The following is a 15,336-nucleotide window of genomic DNA, read 5'->3' on the forward strand; positions in this document are numbered from 1 at the left end:
GCTTTGGCTAGCCCTATGTGGTAATTAGGTAAGGCACTGGGCCTGCCTTAATCTGGATAGAGATTTCAAAATATGGTCCTACAAGCACCCAGAGGAGTCTGAGCTTTTGGGATAAAATGATCCCCATTAAATATCATTTGCTGGTGTTGAGGTATGGAACTATAAAACAGGATGTTTTTTCTTTGGAAGGACCATCTTTTATACTTTTGACATTGCTTAGATGAAGAGGGGATACATAGTAGTTCTGGGAGTCTTTACCCTTTCTACTCAACTCCACCCATGATCATCTTGGTGACTTTTCTGGTGGTGGAACTGGACTTGAGAGTAGTCAATTAATAGGACATACAGCAAACTAATTGTTCAAATTGAGCTTTTAACCTCTGGCTTCCATCTACAAGCCAAATTTGCTCCACTTGGTAGGAGGTAATTTTAACAACCGTGGCTGATTGAAGGAGACAGAATCGGTGTGCACAGAAATTTTGTCATAATTAGGGAAGGAAGGAAAAGTAACTAGCCAGGAACTGACTTGGGTGTAGGGTGTAGGTAGGGCCATTGATCAACCTTGTGTAAATAGTAGACTTTTCTTGCAGGCAATGAGGAATCTGAAGGCAAAACTTTAGTCCTGAATCTCTGAAGGGAAGTTAGTCTTTGTTTGAAAAGGTTTTTGGGTTCTTAACAATATCCAGTTCTTGAAAATCACAAACATGCCAGGCTCAACTGAAGTCAATAGGGATTTTTCTTAAGTCTTGTGTTTTATTGACCAGTACTACCCGAGTAGGACCCACACGGGCACCTGAACAGTGTGTGTACTCTGAGAGTTCTAGCACTTAAAGTGATCTATAAATAATAAATATAAGATTGTGATGGTGATAGTAAGCACTGAGGTGAATTTCCTGAACCTGAACTTGCATATCATTATCCTGCTGAGAGAGCAGTTTCCTGTTGGATTGCTAAATGATTTTCTTTATTATATTTAAGGCACAATGTTTAGTGATTTACTCCTCTTTGTAATTAGCTGGGTGATGAGAGGAATCTTTCAGTGATTCTGTTCTTTCTCTTTAATAACACATTCACGGGGAGTCTGAAGGTGACATACTGCTTACTGAGCAAAGGAACATTTAGAGTTAGGTCATAACATTTTTGCAAAGTGAAAAGAAATTGAAATTGTCTCTGGAGATTATCATCAATTATGTCTGTAAAAATATGCCACGCAATTCCAATGGCTGGTCTATCTTCTTTAAAAGATGTTTGTGAAAGTAGCAGCTCTTCAAAATGCAACCACCGAGAGGTAGGGCAGACGTTGCGAATTTTGAAGACTCGCTCTAAAATAAGCTTCTAGAGGGCAAAATTGAATATTGAAGTGGTGCCACCTTGGAGATCTTTTTCAGAAGGGAGAGATGTTTTTTCCTCTTTACTGTGATAGATCACCCATACTATTCCCTTCAAAAGTGGATCATTAGGAGGCTGTTTTTGCATGGCCAATGTTGTCCAGAATGTAGTTGTTTGGTAGGAGTAAAAGCTCTGATTGAAATGTTCTGTAGTCACCTACATCGGTCTCCTTTTTCTTCACAGGAGGTTTGGAAGAGGGGGAAGGGTCAGAATTATTTCCTTAAGTCATGCTCTGTGAGTTAGAGTGTATGTACATGTTCATCTGAATGTGTTTGGGGGAAGATAATGGCAAGGGAGAGTGGCCAGCCAAAGGATATCCCATGATAGCACTTCCTGTCCCAGTTCCCAGCTCCCTCTGGGGTGACACTAGGACAAATATAGAGCCAATTAAGTTTCACTTACATATTAGGCCCTGGCATTTGAGGACTGCAGAGGCTCTTTACTTTAACTTAGTAGTTCTTGACTTTTTCAGTACCAGGGCCCTTAGACTTTCATAACCAGATAAAGAAATGAACAGCAAAGGACACAATCAACAGAGTATAGAGAACAGTTATGGATTAGGAGAAAATATTTGCAAACCATGAATCTGATGTGGGTTTAATATCCAAAATGTATTGGGAACTCAAACAGTTCAATAGCAAGAAACGCAAGTAGCTCAATGAAAAAACGAACAAAGTACTTTCCTCATGTCAAAAGACATTTCTTACGATAAGTCATACAAATGGCCAACAGGTATATGAAGAAATGCTCAACATCACTAATCCTCAAAGGCTGAAAATCAAAATCACAATGAGCTATCATCTCGCACCTCTCAGAAGAGCTATTATCAAAAAAAGTTGAAGATTGACAAGTGTTGGGTGAGGATGTGGAGAAAAGGGAATCAAACGTGTGCTGGTAATAGGAGTGTGAGTTACTATAAGCCATTATAAAATAAAGTGTGTTGGTTCCTCAGAAAATTAAAAATAGCACTACTATGGGGTCCAGTACTCCCACCTCTGAATATGTATCCAAAGGGTCTGATATTAGTATCTTGAAGAGATACCTGCACTCCCACGTACACTGCAGCATTATTTACAGCAGCTAAGATATGGAATCAAATTAAATGTCCATAGATGGATGAATGGATAAGGAAAATGTTGTTTTCACAAAATGGTGTTTTGTGTATGTAAATATATGCCATACACATTACATAAATATATTCTATTTACCTATCCATATGTAGAGCATGGTGACCCATACTTAATAATTAATTTGAAATTTGCTAGGAATAGATTTTCAAAATTTTCATGCCCTCAAAAAGCACAGTGAAGATGCAGAACTGAGAAAAGGGAGGTAGAAGGTGAGAGCCAGAGTCAGAGCAGGAGCCTGAGCCTGAGCCAGGTGCCAGAGCCGAGCGCACACATTGCAGCCAGGCCACCACGGAGAGCTGGCCTGGCTAGCCCTCCCACAACCCGTGCCCAGCAGGAGAGGCAGCAACCCCTCGCATGCATGCATCCCTGACAGCTGTACTCTGGACTGGTCTGCTGGTCATGTGCCTGAGGGTGGATCTTGAGTCAGGTTTTGCTCAACCTCTAATAAGGGCTAATAAGAGAGGAGAAAGGGGAAATGTATTTACAGAAAATAGAGAGGAAGGAGTGTCCGTAAGAAAAGGCTTCATCACCACTTCTTCTTGCTGGCCCTCTTTGCAATGGAGTTGGCTTTGTGCTTCACGGGTTTGGCCTTCTTGGGCTTGGACACCCCGATAAGCTTGGTTTTGACAATCTTGGGTGTTTTGGTTTTTGGGGGGGTGTGACAGCCAGCTTCTTGGCCTTTTTGACTGTGGGAACACCTTTGGAAGATGCCTTCAACAGTAGGACCAGTCAGGCCACCATGACCAAGAACTCCACATCCTCTCCTGTGGACAAACCCACATGAGCCAAGGTCTCTAAGAAGTCCACTGACCACCCCGAAGACTCAGACGTGATCATGGCTGCCATCCAGGCTGAGGGGGACCATGCTGACTCCTCCCTTCAATCCATCCAGAAGTATATCAAGACTCACCACAAGGTGGGTGAGAACGCCAACCCAGATCAAGTTGTCCACCAAGTTCCTGGTGACCACCAGTGTCCTCAAGCAAACCAAAGGGGTAGGGGCCTTAGGGTTCTTCTGTCTGGCCCAAAGCAACAAGCCTAACAGGTCAGCGGCCTTCAGAAAGACCAAGAAGGAAGTCAAGAAGAAGGCCACACCAAAGAAGGCATGGAGCCCAAGTGGACTGCCACCAAAGCCTGAAGCAAGAAGCCCAAAGCCCCCGCCCCAGTCAAGAAGAAGCTGGCTGTCATGCCCCCCAAAACCAGAAAACTCAAGATTGCCAAGGCGTCCAAGCCCAAGAAGGCCAGACTAGTGAAGCCCAAAGCCAAGTCCAGTGCCAAGAGGGCCTGCAAGAAGAAGGAACAGTGAAGGCTTTTCTTAGGGACACTCCTTCCTCTCTGTTTTCTAGAAATGCTTTTCTCCTTTCTTCTCTCTTGATCCTCATCTGCAACCCTTTGCCCCATTTTATTCTGACTTGATAAGAGACAGAATTTGGATTCCTCAGAAATTGTGGAATAATTCTTTTTTTTCTTAAAGAGTTGGGCAAGAACAGCAACCACAGATCTCATCTGGGTAGTAATGAGGATGCACTTATACTTTGTTTTGTTGATTTGTTAGTCATTTATGCAGTTAGGGATTTGGGTGGGTGGGTGTGTTTTTGTGGGTGGTTTGTTTGCCATGAACATAGATAGAGGAGGAGAGCAAGGCAGGTTGGTTTGTTCTGGCTAGCTGAGAGGGAGCCCAGGGACAGTAGCAGTTGCAGAAGTATCTTTTTTAAAAAAAAATATATATATATATTTTAGTTGTAGTTGGACACAATACCTTTATTTTATTTATTTATTCTTATGTGGTGTTGAGGATTGAATCCGGGGCCTCAATGTGCTAGGTAGGTGCTCTACCACTAAGCCACAACCCCATCCCCTGTAGGAGTATCTTTAAGTCTTTAGGTTGGGAACCCCTTTTGAGAGTTTCAGAACCTTTGTTGGGGAGGAAAGGGGCAGCAGCTGCCAGCAGCAAAGGAGGGAGGGAGAGAAAACTCTCCCTGGGCTGACCTCCCTGTGGTGAGCAGCTAATGCACCTCCCAGTCAGCTAGAAACTAGCCATTGGAGGGTCTTTGTTAAATGGGACTGGAAACTCTTGGGGAAGGGCTGCGGGGGGGGGGGGGGGGGGCGGGAAACAGTCAGCCAAGTGCTTTAGTGTGCCCTGTTGTAACTTTGGGGTTTTTCCACCTAATTGATGGGCTGTGTCCTAGGAGGACTTTTGGTTGTTGTCCCTCCTGTATAAGACATGGCTTTACTTGGTCTCACTAGCCATTTGAAAACCTCCAGATCTCTTTTCTACTTCTGAGTCTTTTATAAGTAGTTGTGGATGGAGAGGGGAGGGAGTGTGCGCAAGCCAGGAGTGGGTAGTAAGAGACTGTAGTTCATTTTGAATTTGCCAAGTAGCGTTAGACAGCTATGTGCATGTGCTGTGCACGTGTGTACGTGTCTATATGCCTGTCTTGGGCTAGTACTTAATGTTTCACACCAGGGGCTGGGAAGATAAGTCTGTACAGTTGTCTTATTCTTATTTTTAATAAAATAGGAAAATTACGCACTTGTGCATCCCCCCTTTTTTCCACATTTTTTTTTTTTAAAACAAGTGTTATTTGTGCTGGGAAAACATTCACTGTTGTAACTTTAAAACTTTAAAATAAAATTTGGGAAAGGAAAAAAATAGGGAGATAATAAGTATGTTAAATAGCTTGATAGTGGTAATTATTTTATAATATATTTGTATTACAGTGTATATGTGAATTAAACTTCATGTTGCAATGTTGCATACTTTAAATGTATACAATTTCTTTTTTTTTATTTCTTAGTGGTAGTCAGACATAATACCTTTATTTTATTTATTTATTTTATGTGGTGCTGAGGATTGAACTGAGTGCTTTACCACTGAGCCACAACCCCATCTCTAAATGTGTACAATTTTTATTCATCAATTATACTTCAATAAAGTTGGAAAACAAAGCCTAAGTATATGGTAGATTAATGTTAAAGCTCTAATTGGTGGATGATGAGGTTTTCCTTGGATATTGTATTTAAAATGTTTCTTGCAATTCATCATGATATATCATTGATAATCAAGATACTTGGCATATGTTGATTTTTGAGCAGTCTGTTTTCTTGGTGTTTATATGTAGAAACCTTGAAAGGTTGTGTATTTCAGTTCAAAGATATACTTTTGTATTATTTTGGTAGTCTTCTACCTAGGATTAGGAAAAAAGCATGTTTTATTTTGCTTTATGGGAATTACATGAGTTAATGGACCTGAAGATTCTTCCAGAATTTTGATGGATATTAGCACTTTGTTTATTCATGAAAAAGACTATATAGTATGGTGAACCAAAATGATGTGGTATTTCCTATTTCGTTGTTCTCAGAAACATAGCTTGACTATCTTTTCATTTATGCTATTTGCAGATCTTACTTTCCCTTGGTGTAACTCCAGCATTCTAGGAAAAGCCACTTATGTTAAAGGTGACATTGCTCTCTCTTTTGGAACATGCACTTGGCAAGGAATTCATTAGCCAGACAGATGTTTATGTCACTGTCAAATTGCAATTGCTAATTTTTTTTTGTTTCTGCTTATGGGAATAACACAAGCTATTAGACATTAATGAGCAATGAGTAACTTTCTGTGACCTTTTGGGGAGTCTGAGATAAACAGCAGTCATTATTTCAAGGGTAACTTCCTATCATTGTGTTCTTACTAAAACCTTAAAATAGCCTGAGTTCATAAGGTGACCAAAATGCGTATGATGAGGATATTGGTTGAAAACCCTGTGTCAGAGTATAAACTCAATGCAGGAGGCATTTGGAGCTGCTCACGGGAAGAAAAAACTTCAAATAGCACACACACACTAAAAAAAACATTGATTGTTGTTCTATATTTATATATGGAGGTTTGTAAAGTGAAAAATCAGAGGACCGAATTAGTAAGAAAATTAGAGAAGTTTATGCACAAATAAGTGACATGCATGGAGACTTGTCATACCCACAGTCCAGTTTTGCCAGGGCAGTGGGGCTAGATTGTGGAAAGACCAAAGAAAGTGCCCAAAGAGACAGCATGTGAGACATATATTGGAGAAAGTTCACAAGAGACCAGAAAATGATCTCAAAAGAGGTCAGTGGTGACAGGCTGAACAGATAGCACCTTTGTGCCTCAAAGTGCTTTACGGAGCAGCGCCTCCTCTCCCTCATGGCATTTGGTTCAGTGATGGCTGCTAGATGAGTGACGTGTATCCTTTCCATATCGCCCTCAGTTTCCAGCAGTCCCCACTCAGAGAGGGGTTTTACGTGTTAGACTGCAGAAGCAGTGACATCATTAGCACTAGCTTTCTTAGTTTGCTTGAATAATAAGCGTCCCAAAGAGTAACTGTCCTGGTTTATGGGCAAGAAAGCAGCTTTCTACAGATAACATTAATTTGCCAAAGTTCCCAGTAGGTATAAGAGAAAGCCAGTATCCTTCAAGATAATATGTATCTGGACTTTCCAGCCCAGGTTTGCTCTAATTGTTCCCTTAACTTGGCTAGATTTTTTAGGAACAGAAAGGGGCATTCAGAGACCTGGTATTTTGCTGTCCCCCTTTTCTTTAGGAATAATACAAGGCTGAAACAAAGGAGTCAGAGAGATACATTTAAGCACCACTCTTCAGAAGAAGTTGGCATTGTTAGGCTAGTTATGTAAGCAAAACAAAATGAAATAAAAAAATATTTCAAAGATGTCTTTAAGGTTAAGACAAATTGGAAATGTCTGTCTCTTTGGGAAACTTTAAATGGCAGTGAACATCAGAGTGAAAAACCTGGGCAGAGGTGGAAGGGAGCCCCACATCATGCAGATTGCTCATTGCAGAGATGAGGACGCTGGGGCACAGCCAAGTTCAACATGTTGCCTAACCAGTGACTCTCCTGGGGTCACTACCCACCCATGGTGCTTAGATTGTATTTTATACCAAGGTGCCTTGTCAGTGCCTCATAGACAAAATGTAAAAGAGAATGAATATATCAGTGTTTCAGATACCGTGGTGGCATACTTATGGGTGGAGACCAAAGGTTTAAGAATGAAGTGGGGGTCCAGGAACTGCTCCTTTAAAACCAGCTTATAAGGACAAAAGGCAGAGAGAAGTGGATATACAAGAATGAGCAATCAGCCCCAAACTCCATCAGTAGGATCATGCAACTGTAGGATCTTAGATGTGAAAGAGTTCCTGGGGTTGGAGTTCGGGGTGGGAGAGCACAGTCTCTGGGGCTACCACTGAAGGTGTTCCATGTCCCTGTAAGAGGCTCAAGAATTTTAAGGTTATCTGTAGGAGGCACAAGGCTGGCCAGTATGCTATAGTTATTAAGTCAGATGCGCCAGTTGTCTTGGTCATCCTCACTGGAGAGATAGAAATTAGCTTGGTGAGCTTGGGACTCCCATAGAACCCTCAAGTAATACTAGAGAAGACCCTGGGGCCTTTGTTAATTCTAAGAGTTGGTTAGAAGCCAAGCTTGGCTATTTTGAGAGCTTGAGGGCCTCTGTGGGGGACAGAAGAGGGATGATGGCTGTCATCAATAGACAGTGACTCCAAGGGTTGACCGTGACTCTTCAGAAACAGTAGGAAAAAATCTGTCTACTCTGAATTGCAGAGCTTGTCCAAGGGTCCCCAGTGACACTTCCTCTGTGAACTGTGGCTGAGGGGAGCTCCCCATTCTGCTTAGCCTTTCTCCACAAGCTTCCTTAGGCTGGGTACCATATTTCATTTACCAACTTTGACTGGAGGGAGCATCTGAGAGTGGCTTGTAAGTGTGCTGCCCTGTTATGTGTAGGAGACTCAAGGAACCCATTAGGGCTGCTTTCAAAGGGTTAATGTTGAAGAAGCGATGCCAGTGGTATGACTGTCTAATGGTTAAGTGCACTCAGCCTCCACTTGACATTGACGAGTTATGCCACATCGAGCAAGTGTTAGTTCTGCAATCTCTGAATCTCACTCAGTTCCTCCGTCTGAAACTTGAATATAACAAAACTGACTCCACTCTTAGGCTTTGAGGATGATTAAATGAGATAATGAAAGTGAACTACTTAACATTGTAGAAGAACTCACTGGGTAGAACTCATTAAGTTAAATAAGCCATTACTGTGACTTCTGGTGAGTGAAGGGTCTGAGCTGTATTTGACAAGGCCTTTGGAATTTTTTTAGCTCTGGAGTACTGTAGATTTTCAACCAGGGCGCTGGTCTCTAAAAATAAAGCAGGAATACTTTTCCCAGGCCTAAGGAAACCACTGACTCAAATCTCCATAAATTCAGAAGGAAGGAAAAACATGGAAGTGAAAGGTGAACTTGGTACCATCTCCAAAGGAAATGGAGTCTGTGTGAAGGCTCTGAACTCTGGAATTAAGTTCCCAAATGTTGCATTATTATGAGTACCAGGGTGGGGATCTTTGGGTGTGGCACCAGAAGAAATCAAAAGTATTTGGGTGTTTAAGGAGAACCCAGGGCCCAGGGTGTTGACATTTAAAAAAAAAATCACTAGGAGTAAATTCCTGCTATGCTGGGGCAGAGTTTCCAGAGACCAATGTGAAAAGGGTGGTGCTGGTGTTGTGGCACAGGGAAAGACCTGCAGGACCCAGAAGATCCTGAACCCACAGAAAGCTCCTGCAGAATGTGGAGATGTTAAGAATAGCAGCAGTGACCAAATAGAGGTCCTTTCTATTTTTTAACACTTTGTAAGGTGCTTCATGTTGAGGAGAAAAAACCAATTGCCATTTTATAAAGAGGATCAGTATATTTGTCTTTTATTTGGTTTTTACAAAAGGAAATATATTTGTGTATTAACCTTTTTTCCTAAGGACTCGAGGGGTAAAAGATGGGGCCCCAAAGGCATGAGTTTTAAAGAGAAAACTAAGAGTTGCATTATTTTGCATCAATGGACCTGGAATTTTTTGGATGGGAGATGAGACAGACTGGGGAGAGGGGACAGCAGGAGGGATAAGGACTACTTTGTAGTCATTTAATGCCTGCCTTTGTAAATATGGGCTAGGGAATTCTAGAAACAAACTGTCAAACCTAATATTCAGCTTTACACTGTTTGTTGTTGTTGTTATTGTTGTGTTTTAATACCTTTCTCTCCCCTAAACTTTCAATTATGTCTACTACTCACCCCAAAACTTTGGTGAGTGGGTATGAGTGTTTGTGCTAGTCACGGGGAGTGATCTGAGTCACGTGATGTGGTGACAGGTGCCAACAGCTGAGAATCACACTTTCAGCCACCTGTCTGGACCCTGTAGGTGAGAATTAGGAGGAGGAGAAAGCTGGGGATCCAAATGGTCCCGGGTTTTCAGATGTTTCTTTTGTTCACCATGTTAAGATGGAGAAAGAGATTTTTAAAACACCGAATAGAGTAATTTCTTTGACAGAATCTTTTACCATGACCAGTTTCTTCAAGCAGTTAATAATTGTTTTCTTTCATCAGACAGAAACTCAATTGAGAGAAACATTCAGCAGTCCGTGTCAATAAGCAGCACAGGCTAACTTATGTGTCTCTTCTGTTGAAAAGGGCTGTTTCTGGTGACATGTTCTATGATTAATCAGTCAGTACATCCAGGGATCTTGGAGGCCCATTAGCATCCTCTGCCCAGAATCCCAATTATCCTCTTTCTATTAACATTTATGTGATCCAGAACTATTTTACATCTTGGTTTTTCTAGAGATCATTAAACAAAGTGGTACCAGGATAATCAAGAAAATCATTCTGGGTCTTTTCAGTGTATTTAATTTTTTTTTTTTTGATATGGGACAAGAGAAGATTGGCATTCCACACTTGTTATTTCTTTACATCATCCAATGCACCTGGCTTAATCTTCCGTGGGCTTAAAGTACTACCTCCAAAAGCTTTCCAAATCTCTGTATGGTCAAAAAAGGCTCCCTTCTTCCCCTTCTATAGCCCACTTGAGATCCATCCCTGTTTTCCCATACAAATGAGTTCACAAATAATATTTATAACCACTGATGTTATAATAGCGAGCACTTCCACATTAGCTCATATATCCTTATGGATATTTTTCCTATTAAAAAAAACTTTGCATGCTAGCATAAAACTAAAAATACCCTTAAAATGTAAACTATATAGAGTCTTAATAGAGTACTTCATTTGTAATCTTCCTTTCAAATTTCTGGCTATGAAACATTTTTCTTTGGGCAGTTATTCTTCTATTTCTTAAACATCAAACTAAATACAAAGCTTAAAATGCAACATACCCACAAATTTTTAGCTTCCCCTTTCTTTAGACTGCTTTGTTGTAATATTCTTACCATGAGAATCCTGTTGGAAATTTCAGTGGTGTCAGAATGTCTGGCCTTTAATATGAATGATCACTGAATACAAAAAGCATTCAAAACAACTTCCCGCTAATCAATTTAAAATTTGCTTCTTAAATATGTTCAGTTCAAATCATTTTGAAAAAGTTATTAAAACCTTGTAAATATACAATATTGCCTCCTTTCTAGGTATAAGAGTAATAATATGCTTTCATAGGCAGAATATGCAGAAGAACAATACAAAAATCATTGCTCTTTTTGTTGTGTTCTCAAATGACAAGGTTGCTGTCTTTTTTAAAAACATCCCTTGGATAATAATATGAATTAGATCTCCTACACCTTAAATGTAGATAAAAAATTTACATTGTGATGGAATCAGTTAAAATACAAAAACAGACAGTGTTGGCACCTGATCTGAACTGAGTTTAGACTGAGTTTCTTCTCGTCATTAGACTCTCATCAGAAATTATGTTAGTTTCCTATATTCATCTATTCAACACATATTTATTGAAAAACCACTTTGTGCCAGACAATATTCTAGGCATTTGGAGATGCAACAGTGAACAAAATGGAGTCAGGACCTTACTCTATGGAGCTTACATTACAGGGTGTGTGCACGTGAGAGGCAGGTAGGCTAGGAGTGCAGCAACAAGAAGCATGCTAAGCAAGTACATTCTATCTCATGTCTAGAAGGTGAGAGAGGGCTTGGGACATGGGCAAGAGAGGAACTTCCCCAGGGTTATATTATGTCTAGAACAAATAACAGGTTCTAGAACTTTTTAATCCAATGCACAGTGTGTTTTGTGAAGTGAGGCCTTATATTGCCAGGACATGATGGTTCCAGCTCTTTACAAGTTCTCACATGGTTGAATGTACCACAGTGTTGAAAGTGCAACTCAATAAAGACACAGAAATAACATATTAAGACCTGGAATTTTCAGGAAATGACTCTCCCATGCTTATGTGCAGCTCCCTTGCTCTGCTGAGAAGCCAAGGTAGCAAATCCTTACATGTTCATCCCGATCACTATCTGGTAAAAGGTGTCAGCATTAAGGAGCGTTGGGAAGACCCCCTTTTAATATTTATGGCATTCCCAGCAAGAGCACAAATGGAAGCTATGACCCATACCTTTCCTTTCCTATCCCCAGTTCTTTCCGACACTGTGAGGTGTTTCATGTATGTGTGTATGGACAGCCCAGACTAAGGAGTCAAGCTCTGTGCAGTCCTCTTCACAGTAGGACAGACCTGGTGCCTGTGCACAAAGCAGGCTCATGTCAATGGGCAAGAAATTCTCCCTTATCCTGAGTGTGATCTAGAAGGGACCTTTAGTTTTGGGGTGAACCCAACCCCTTGGCATCAGTTTCTTTAGTGAATGTGATGGACAAGGCCAGAGAAGGGCCAGAACTGGGTTCTCTAAGCATGAGGCCAAAGCAAATGTCCCAGTTGTCCAGGGCTTAAGGGCTGTATTTTATCAGAGGTGTAAGATAAACAGGGACCTCCGTGAGATCCAATAAGAAATGGGGCAGGGGCTATCAACTGTGTCTTGGCTAGATTTTAATGTCAGGAACACTAGCCTGGAAGGATATCCAGTTCCACTTTACTGTCAAATCCAAAAAGAAAAGATAATTAACTACAAATAATAATGATAGATCACATATTTGTATTCCAGAATGACTTCCAAGAGGAGGTCCAAGAGAAAAGGCATTTTAAAATCTCTTTATTCATCTATTTTTGTAAAGCATTATGTAATCCCAATACAAAATTCAAAGGACATAAATAATATTCAGTGAAAAATGAGTCTTTCTTCTTCTCCTATCCCAGCCATCTGATTCTCCTATCTAAAGACAACCACTATTACAAGTTGGGTGTGTGTTTACGGAGATAATTTTACATATTTGCCACTCAAAAATATAGGTGTTGTTATACACTCAAATTTTTTAAATTTAATATAACTTGGGAGATTATTCTATACCATATCAGTATTTTAGGCTTTCTACAGAAAATGATAAAATTTGTTTTTGCCTTTATCCTCCCTTTCTCCTGGTAATTGAACAGCCAACCTGTATTTAAAGATTTAAAAAAAGAAGATTCCAGAATCTTTCCTGTAAATCTGTAAAACTTTGGTATTTTATTTTCCATATTTCTGTTACAAGCACTTCCTTCTGATTATTTAATATAAAATTTGAGTTAAAAATAAAAGAGCATCTCATCCGGAACCATATTTAGATTCAATTTCTATTTCAGTTTTAGAATTTCACTAAGTCCATGAGATGCACGGAAAAATCAAAGATAAAAACCGGCTAGATAATTTCACTGACTCATGGGAAGCAGGAAGATACTCCATCACAGTTTCCCAAGCATCCCAAGAATCATTTGGATCACTGAGAAAATAAAGTTTCCCAGGCTCCTCCCTGCATGAGGAATCTCATTCAGTGGGTTTGAGGTAGGCCCTGGAGACTAACTAGGTTAGCAGGTACAGTTAAATTTACTGTATTACCTATTACCCCAAACTCCATGACTTAATGCTGGGCAAAATGGTACATGCCTATAATCCTATTAACTGGGGAGGCTGAGGCAGGAGGACTGCAAATTCAAGGAGAGCCTCAGCAACTCAGCAAGGCCCTAAGCAACTTAGTGAGACCCTGGCTCAAAGTAAAAAAATAAAAAGGCTAGGGATCTGGCTCAGTGGTTAGGTACCCTGGGTTAAATCCCTGTTACCAAACAAAGAACTTCCTAACTTTAAATAGCCATCATTATGTGTTACCTCTTACTCTTTTGTGTGGGGACCAGTTGGCTCAGGCAGGGCACAGTGCAGATGTTTGTGCTCCATGACACGGGAGGCTTCTGCTAAGTGGCTCAAATTAGGGCAGGAGCACCTGAGGGCTTGTTCTCTGAGGGCAGCTGATGCTGACTGTCAGACGCAGCTACCAGATGAAGCTCCTACACTGGCCTCTGTGTGGCCTGGGACATTAGCCATCCTTCAAGATGGCTCCTGCCATGAGCCTTCCCACCTTCTGAGATTCATGCCTTTGTGTTGTTTCCCACATTGGATAAGGGCTGACCTGTTTGATCAGAAGAACACGGCAGAATTGACAGTGCAACTATAAAAAATGTTGCAGCTTCTGCAAGGTCTCTTCCGCTTGTGCTGGAGGAAGCTAGCCACCATGACATGCCACCAGACATGAGGACAGTCTGCCCTGTGGAGGGCCCCACTTGGAAAGAGACTGAGGCCTCCTGATGGCAGGCAGCACTAGCCTGCCAGCCATGTGAATGGTCCTCTTGGAAATAGGTCTTCTCAGGCCATTCTGGTCTTCCAGGGACTGCAGCTCCAGTGGAGATCTGACTACAACTCCTCAAGAGATGTCCAGTCAGAACTGCCAGCCAGGCCTCCTCTGAGTTCTTGTCCCTTAAGTTATTCAATTTTGAAATGATTGATTTCAGGGCATTAGAAAATGAATACAGCTCTCCAGGTAGATCTCATCTTCACAAAAATTTTGAGGACCCTGGCTTGATACTTTACTGATTATGCAGACAGAGTTCCAAGTGGGATGGGATGAGGGAAGAGCTTTGTTATCAGAAGCACTCTTTATTCTTATAAACGATCTTCTTAGAAATAAGCTGTGTCCGATAGAAAAGGGAAAGGAAGGGTTCTACTTCTCATTTTTGAGATACATCAAGGAATAAGATGAAGCTTTATCTCCTACAAGATTGGGGAGAAGCATTAGTCACACTTTCAAGGTTGTAGGGTAAAGCAATTCTGGACCTCAGGTCCTTCCAGAGGAAAACTCCATGTGTAGGTTTTTCCTTATATTTTAATTAGAGTTTATATGCTTCTTGGTTGGTGTAAGTCCCAGACCCCTTCAAGAATAGAACTGTAGAACACCATGTTCTCCATTACTCCTGAGATTAGGTCCCCATGCAAATAATAGTTTCCACCCTGGTTGTTTTTCCTGCAGACTGCATGTCAGTTAGTAATTGTTCTCCCAGGGAAAAGTCTACCAGGCTGATTCAGCTCTTTGTATTCCCACCGTCTGCCATGCAGCCCGGCTGTCAGTGTATTTTTGAAAGAGCAGAAACAATCTGGCAGTGAGAGAGTCTATTATGATATCAACTACAGAATATATTGTAGATATTGCAGGTTACTGAGGTTTATTAAAACATCAAACACTCCTTAACTACTCCATGCTCCCCCTGTCCTTTGGAAAAGTAGAACTGAAATGCTGGGCGTGATATTTTCCTATAGAAGACTTGTGAAATAAATATGAAAAGTTCTTCTGGAGGTAATGGGAGAACGAAAGAAGCAGATTGGAATCAAGACTAAGCTAAATATACCACTTGCATCAATCACTGGCCATTGTCATTTTTTATTTGCAGGTTTGTGTCCCTCACTATGTTCTGACATTTACTCCTTCAGTGAGAAGAGAGTGGGTGACCAGCTGCTTGAGATGCTGGAGAGCCCAAGGACTTTGGGACATACTCTTTGCCCCCAGGTAGGTGAAGGGTTTGTAGAAGAAACAGAGATATACATGCAGGTATTAT

The 15,336-nt window shown here is 41.0% G+C and overlaps 1 pseudogene; it reads left to right on the top strand.

Annotated features, from left to right (window-relative positions):
- Positions 1-3,258: 3,258 nt before the first annotated feature.
- Positions 3,259-3,825, top strand: LOC101954300 (histone H1.0-like; annotated as a pseudogene).
- The last annotated feature ends 11,511 nt before the right edge of the window (positions 3,826-15,336 follow it).

The sequence above is a fragment of the Ictidomys tridecemlineatus genome, chromosome 1 (genome assembly GCF_052094955.1).
Source record: "Ictidomys tridecemlineatus isolate mIctTri1 chromosome 1, mIctTri1.hap1, whole genome shotgun sequence".
In the NCBI taxonomy this organism is placed as follows: Eukaryota; Metazoa; Chordata; class Mammalia; order Rodentia; family Sciuridae; genus Ictidomys; species Ictidomys tridecemlineatus.